Below are 8,491 nucleotides of genomic sequence, written 5' to 3'. Positions count from 1 at the left end.
TCTTCCCTTTCTCTCAAAAACTCAGGGTTGGAGAGCCATACATTTGCAACATGAGGGAAAAAGGGGTTTTTGACTCTCAGCCCCGACAGCAGAACTGACAGATGCTGTTATTGCTGTTCTTAGTGCCGTGGAGTCAGTTTCAATTCTTAGCAACCTATTTAGGGTTTCTAAGGAGCAGCTGGTGAGTTTAAACTACGATCTTGCTATTAGCAGTCCAGTGCTAATCCTATAGCACCATGCCAGGACTCTGAAGACCTAGATAGGAGTAGCAAATAGCAAATAGAGTGAGCAGATCACAGTAGAGTCCAGAGGCTAATTAGTGAATGTGTGTTACCAGGAAGAAAACAGTGGCTATTGGCCCACTGCCTCAGTGTTCATGATGGGGTCCATGTGCCTCCAGTGTCATGGTATGGGCTCCTTTCTTGGGCAAGCACCCCTCTGCTGTTTTCCTGGGATTCAGCTGACCCCTTTGGAGAGCGAGCAGTAGCATGGGAGGGAGCTCATCTTCCTGCTGACAGTGAAGAAGCAGGCTGGCCTGAGAGGCCCAGTGCCTACAAGTCAAGTTGTACCACTTCATGTAAAATGGAGAGCTTGATAACACCAGATTCTGAATACAGAACTATCCATCAGTACCAGACTAGTTGCTGTCAAGTCATTTCCAACTCATGGTGGCCCCATACATGTCATAAGAGAACTGTCCTCAATGTGGTTTTCAATCACTGGTTTATTTTTCAGAAGTAGATCAAAGACTACCCACAGAGATCCCATTTCTTAAGTTTGTTGTTGTTAAGGGCCTCTGAGTCAATTCTGACTCATAGCAACTCTCTATAGTGTTTCTGAGGAGCTGTTTGTGAGTTTGAACTGCCAACCTTTTGGTTCAAACTGATCTTGCTGTCCGGTGCTTATCCTACAGTGCCATACCAGGGCTCTTCTTTAACTGTAGTTTCTCAATTTTCCATCCAACATTTCTGAAGCTCTCAGCTCCAGGAAACCTGTATAAGACACAACCGTTAAACAAACCATTTGACTGAAGTATTTTCTTCCTTATGTGTGACCGAGGCTGTTATTAAACTGATTCTGCAGTTTTCGGACCCCAATGGCTACTGGATGAGAATAAAGAACTCTCTAAGTATTTTTTGGAGAGAAGTGAGTAATTGACTGTGACAAACAAACACCCATAGAAGTTATTAAGATGTGAGTTCTATTTGTAAAAATACTAACAGGATACTCCGAGACTGTTGCATAGAGTTTCATCTCTCCTTGAATTTTTCGTTCCAGCTCCTTGAATTTTTTGTATGCCACTTATCTAGGGTGGAAACTAGCCATCTAGGTGGCTGAAAAAGTTACTAGAAGTGTTTATAAAACCATCCATAGGCTTAAGGAAGGAAAACAAAAAGGCTTTTAGAAACTTACACAAGAACAATTCTGACCAGAGACCCAATCTATCAATCCAGACAAGGAGGAAGGCAGTATGGCTCAACAACCCAGAAACAAACTGTTAAGGGAATCGCTTTGTTTCCAAATCCTAGCTTTCCCTCCCCCTAATAGTGTAGCTACTTGATTTCTCTGGACTTCAGTTTTCTTATCTGTAAAAGAAGGATTACAATACCCTCAGTATAGAAATGTTGCACTGAATGTGACACTGTTTTTGTTGTTTAACTGCCATCGAGTCAGTTTCGACACATAGCAACCCTGTATAGGGTTTCTGAGGAGTGGCTGGTGGGTTTGAACAGCAGATCTTATGGATACTAAATGTAGAAACATCTGGAGTAAGTACCTGCTATGTAGAAATAATTAACACTTTAATATTCAAGGAGCCCTGGTGGTGCTGTGAATTCAGGGGTAGGCTGTTACCCGCAAGGTCATCAGTTCAAAGCCACCAGCCATTCTGTGGGAGAACGGTGAGACAGTCTGCTTCCATAAAGATTTACAGTCTCGGAAACCCTAAGGAGCATCTCTACTGTGTCTTGTGGGTTGCTATGAGTTGGAATCAACTCGATGGCAGGAGTTGGTTGGTTGATTGACTTGGAGCTGTACTGTACTCTTTCCTGAGAACTTGCTTGTTGCAACGAGAGTCAATGGCTTCCCTATGCCCTAGGTTAGAAACCCCATAGGAACTTCCCTGATGGAGATTTCCCTGCCCCTCAGCCTCGTGTTGTGGGCATCAAGCTAGCTGGGGAAATGCGATGAAAATAAATAAATGAATGAAATCACTGACAATACCAAGTGGTAGTAGAAGTTGCCTGCTTCACCTGTCTTGCGTCTTGCTTTTTAAGTCAACCTACCCCTGCCTGTGGTGCTGTGGGTTAATGCGCCAGAATGCAAAGCTGTTTGAGCTGCAAGGTCAGTGGTTCAAGCTCACCAGCTGCTCTTTGGATACCCTATACAGGGTCGCTATGAGTCGGAATCGACTCCACGGCACTTAACAACAACAACCCCTGCCCAACTCCATGCATCAGTTAGCACATAAAGCAGAGCTGCCAGATCCAGGGTTGCCTCACTTCCTGCTGGCATGGCTCTAACTCAGATCTTATCTCAAACTGTTGGCACTGAGACTCTGATCTTTCTTGTCTCTGCTCTCGTCCCTTTGAACTTGTACCAGCTCCTCCCTCTGGTGGACCTGAGCTTTCCCTACAGTACGAAGCCTGACTGGATAGTCTTTACCCCTTTGGAAAATAACTCTGACTCCAGCACTTGACCAACAGCCTTGTGGGGCTCGTTCCATTTCTCTCTGGCTTCCTCATTCCCCACAAAAGGATTAGTCAAACAGAACATCTTAGTTGCCAAATCCCAGACAGAGGGTATTAGAAGAGTTCAGAGGAAGGAGACAGCCGCAGGAGCTGGGGCTGTCAGGGATCCTGGCTTTCAGTCAGGGGTGGGAGAGTCCTGACTGGCTTTATGGTTTAATGAAGAAGCAACTTGGCAAATTGTATATTCCTGTCAATAAAATGAAGTTTAGTTGGAATATAGCTGCAGGGGTTCATTCACTTGTCTACGGCTGCTTTTTGTGCTACAGTAGCAGAACTGAGTAATGGTGTTGTTGTTGTGAAGTGCCGTCGAGTGGATTCTGACCCATAGTGACCCTGTGTAGGGTTTCCAAGGAGCAGCTGGTGACCTTGAACTGCCGATCTTGCAGTTCAAACGGCTTTGCAGTCTGGCGCATTAGCCCACAGCGCCATACCAGTAAGGGTAACAGACTGCAAAGTTGAAAATGTGTCCTACCTGGCCTTTTATAGAAAGAGTTAGCCTACCCTGGTCCTGGTGTGGTCCTGTAGGTTAATGCTCTGGACTGCAAAGTCAGTTTGAACCACAAGATCAGTGGTTCAAGCTCAGCAGCCGCTCCTCGGAAACCCTATACAGGGTTGCTATGGGTCAGAACCGACTCAACGGCACTTAACAACAACAAACCCCTGTTTAGTTTACCAAGTTTTTCCAAACAAAGAGTAAGCAAAGGAGTTCCAATCCTGTGAGACTGCTTCATGAGAACGTGATATAGTTCAATGTGTTTGGGAACTTCTCATACTACCCACACCCCCCAACTATTTCCAACGCTAAAATAGACAGGTATTGGCTATTCCAACGCAAACAAACAAACACAAATCAATTGCTATCAAGTAGGAATGCATTCATGGCAATCCTGTATGTGCAGAGTAGAACTGTGTTCATTAGAGTTTTCAAGAGCTGATTTTTCAGAAGAAGATGGCCAGGCCTTCTTCTGAGATATTTTCCTACCTTTTGGTTAACAGTGGGACACATTCACCGTCTGAACCACCTAGAGGCCCCTAATACATTAAAGACTTGGGAAAACCCTGCATAGCAGGCCCTCTTTGTTGTTTAGCCCATTATCGTCCAATTTTCTTTGACATACCAAGCCTTCTTTTCCTCAGAACATCTCTTAATATGCTGATAATATAGCATCTGTGGGAACCCTGGAAAATATCGATTTGGTGGAACCAACGTATACGCTTGGATTCTCAGTCCATCCCCGCCATAAATTTTCTGAGTGACCTTGGTTGAATTATATAACTCTCAGGGTCTGTTTCCGATTGGTTGACTGGGATAATGGTATCTATCTTATCTGTCTTATAGGCTTGTCGGCCAGGTCACTGAGATAGCGTGTGTGAAAATGGTCTGGAGACACGACCATAGTATCACTAATTTTTGTCAATTAATTATGCATTGGAGTTCTGGTATGGTGCTGTAGGTAGGTTCTCAAAGGATTTTTTTTCAGAAGCAGATCACCAGGCCTTTCTTCTGAGATCTTCTGGGTAGATTCCAAACTCCAGCTTTTCAGTTAGTAGGACTTCTGGTGTGGCACTGTGGGTTAGTGCTCTGGACTGCAAAGTCAATTTGAACTGCAAGGTCAATGGTTCAAGCTCGCTAGTCGCTCCTTGGAAATACTATACAACGTCTCTGTGGGTCAGAACCAACTTGATGGCACTTAACAACAACAACAACCCTGGGACTCTAAACTGAGGATACTTGACTAAGTAACCTCTAAGAACCTGTAAGCTCTGACATTCTCTGATTCTATTTGGTGAGATGACGGCAACTTTACTATTAATGCAAGACAAATGTCTTTCTCATAAAATTTGACGGTACTTCTCTTTGATTTTCTAGTACAGTATCTGGGTTCAGTACCAGATCTGCATACAAAAAACCCTGCTGCCTTCAAGCCGATTCTAACTCATAGTGACCCTATAGAACAGACTAGAATGGCCCCATAGGGTTTTCAAGTCTTCAAATCTTTATGAAAGCAGACTGCTTCACTTTTCTCCCACAAAGCAGCTGATGGGTTCAAACTGATGAACTTACAGTTGGAAGTTAAATGCTTTAACCACTGTACCACCAGAGATCATCACTAGATCTCAGGAGGTATAAATAAAGGGTTTCTGGTGTTGCTGACAATTTAGGAAGAGGCATTGAGTTTTCAGGGAATATCTATCTGTCTGACAGCTCTGTTAGAAACTTACTTTCCTTTCTGTTTCTAGTATTCAAAGTCTTCTCTGTCCAGAAGTGAAATCTAGATATTTTGCCAACATATCTACAAAAATACAAGAGCAGATGTGATTCCTGGAAAGACAGTTGAACCAAGGATGTTGGTAAATTTCCCCAACAGGTATGAAGTAAAGTAGTTATAAAACAAAATCTATGTAAAATTATTCTCCTTTCTTTTTGACTCTACCCCTTAAAAAAATCCTTGGTAATTGGAATGTGGAATGTCTGAAGTAGGAATGTATGAAAATGACAAGTTGTCAAAAATAAAATGGGAAGCTTGACAATGAATATCCTAAGCATTCATGAGCTAAAATAGACAGGTATTGGCTATTTTGAATCAGACAACCATAGATTCTAGTATGCTGGGAAAGAAAAATGAAAGAGAAATGGAATTGCCTTCATTGTCAAAAATGGCATTTTGAAATCTATCCTGAAATACAATGCTGTCAGAGAGGGGATAATTAATATCCATAAATCTGAAAGGAAGACTAGGTAATATAACTGTTATTCAAATCTGTGTACCAACCACAGATGAAGAAATTAAAATATTTTTACCAACTTCTGCATCTGAAATTGATCAAACATGCAACTGAGGTGCACTGATAATTACTGGTGATTAAAATGCAAACACTGGAAACAAAAATGAAAGTTCTGTAGTTGGAAAATATGACGTTGGTGATAGAAATGATGCCAGAGATTGTATGATAGAATTTTTCAAGATCAGTGATCTTTTTCCAACAACATAAATGGCAACTGTATATGTGGAATTTGCCAAACAAAATATGGAGGATCAAATTGAGTACATCTGTGGGAAGAGACTATGGGAAAGCTTAGTACCACCAGCCAGAACAAGGCCAGAGGCTGATTGCAGAACAGACCATCAGTTGCTAACATGCAAGTTCACGGTGAAGCTGAAGAAAAGTAAAACAAGCTCACAAGAGCCAAAGGATAACCGTGAGTACATACCACTTGAATTTAGAGACCATCTCAAGAACAGATTTAGATGAGTTGTGGGATCATATCAAGGATCACATGAAGAATGCAAAAGATCACTAAAAAGACAGGAAATAAAGAAAATACCAAAATGGATATCAGAAGAGACTCTGAAAATTGCTCTTGAATATAGAATAGCTAAAGTGAAGGGAAGAAATGGTAAAAGAACCAAACAAAAAATGTCAAAGTGTGGTTGTAAAAGACCAAAAAAAAGAAGTGTTTAATGAAATGTGTGAAGATCTGAAATTAGAAAACCAAAGGTAAGAACATGTTTGGCATTTCTCAAGTAGAAAGAACTAGCGAAAAAGTCAAGCTTCTCAAGTTGCAATATTGAAGGATTCTATGGGGAAAAAGTTGAATGACACTGGAAACATAAAAAGAAGATGAAAGGAACACTCAGAATGATTGTACCAAAAATAACTGGTTGATGTTCAACAATTTCAGGACGTAGCATCTGATCAAGAGCCAATGGTATTGAAGGCCAAGCTGCACTGAAGGCACTGGCCCAAATTGAGGCTTCAGGAAATGATGGGATACCATTTGAGATATTTCAACAAATGAATACAACACTAAAAGCACTCATGACATTTGGAATGTAGATACCTGGCCAATCAACTGTAAGAGATTAGTATTTGTGTCCTTTCTTAAGAAAAATGATCCAATAGAATTCAGAAATTGTTGAATAATATCACTAATATCATACTCAAGAAGAAAATTTTTGCTGAAAATAATCAAGAAAACAGTTGCAGCAGTACATCCATGGAGAACTGCCAGAAATTCAAGCCAGATCCAGAAGAGGACATAGAAGTCAGGTAAATCTTGGCTTAAAGTAGAGATGATTATCAGTGTTTTATTAACTATGCAAAGGTATTCAACTGTATAGATCATAACAAATTATGGATGACATTGTGAAGAATGGGAATTCCAGAATACTCATTGTATTCATGTGGAACCTGTACATAGACCAAGAGGCAGTCATTAAACAGAACAAAGGGATACTGTGTTTGTCAGGGTTGTGTCCTTGCACCATACTTATTCAATCTGTATGTTTAGCAAACAACCCAAGAATCTGGACTATATGAAGAAACATGTGACATTAGAACTGAAGGAAGACTCATCAACAACCTGCAATATGTAAATGATACAACCTTGTTGCTTTAAGTGAAGAGGATTTGAAGCACTTACAGCTAAACAAAGAAACCAAAAATCTTCATCCGAACAATTAGACCAATAAGTAGCATCATGATTAAAGAAAAGATTGAAGTTATCAAGGATTTTATTTTACTTGAATCTACAATCAATGTACATAGAAGCAGCAGTCTAGAAATCAAATGATGTATTGCATTGGGAAAATCTGCGGCAAAAGACCTCTTTAAAGTGCTAAAAAGCAAAAGTATTATCTTGAGCACTAACGTGTGCCTGACATATTTTTAACCACCTTATATTCATGGGAAAGTTGAGCAATGAATAAGGAAGACTGAAGTAGAATTTATATATTTGAATCAAGGTGTTGGTGAAAAATGTTGACTTCTAAAAGAAGGAATAAATCTGTCTTAGAAGAAATACAGCAATAATGTACCTTAGAAGTGAGGGTGATAAGACTTCATCTCATGTACTTTGGACATGCTATCAGGAGGGATGAATTCTCTGGGAAAGGCAGTGTCTTAGGCTGGGTTCTGTAGAAAAGCAAAACCAGTGAAATTTATATATGCACATATAAAGATAAGTTTATATCAAGGAAATGGCTCACACATAGAGGTACAAGAGTTCCAAGAACCAATATTGACAGGTTAGACAACAGGCAGTCAGGCAATAGTCACTGACTCAAGTCTAAAGAAACTGGTTGGAGCCAGATGCAAGAGCCAGACCAGCAGAGAGAAAACAAGCTTTGCCTGAGTGTCCAATATATTGGAAGCAGGTCACACCCTCAATGAAACATCCTTACAATTGATTGGCTGCTCATAGCAGACCTCGTCATACATTAGATCTCATTATAGGGAAATTACATCCCAATAGCCAAGCCATTGAGAATCCTGGCCCAGTCAAGTTGACAAAACTTTAACTATCACCGGTATCATGTTTGGTAAAGTAAAGGGTCCAGGAAAGAGTAAGAGCCTCAGTGAAATGAACAGACACAGCAACTACAATGACAGACTCACCATAGAAAGGATTGTGAGGATGGCACAGGATTGGGCAGTGTTTGTTCTGCTGTCCATAGGATTATTATGAGTTGGAACTACACCTGATAGCAACAACCTCTCCCTTTTCTCCCCCAAACTTCCCAGCTTTTTCTATGGTACTTGCTGCCAAGGATTTACAAGCAGTAGAACAAGAGAATCTTTATGAAGAAGGTGTGAATATACGGAAAAATACCCTTCTTATTCTTCTTCTTCATAAGCTTAGGAAAATCCCAGAAAATTTTGATGGAGTCAAAAGGTCTACATTAGTGTGACTGTAGGGTCTGATTTCTTCTGAGGACTCCTGCTCTTCCCGTTTGGAG

The sequence above is a fragment of the Chrysochloris asiatica genome, unplaced genomic scaffold (assembly GCF_000296735.1).
Source record: "Chrysochloris asiatica unplaced genomic scaffold, ChrAsi1.0 scaffold00009, whole genome shotgun sequence".
Classification (NCBI taxonomy): domain Eukaryota; kingdom Metazoa; phylum Chordata; class Mammalia; order Afrosoricida; family Chrysochloridae; genus Chrysochloris; species Chrysochloris asiatica.
Note: the sequence above shows the minus strand (reverse complement) of the source record.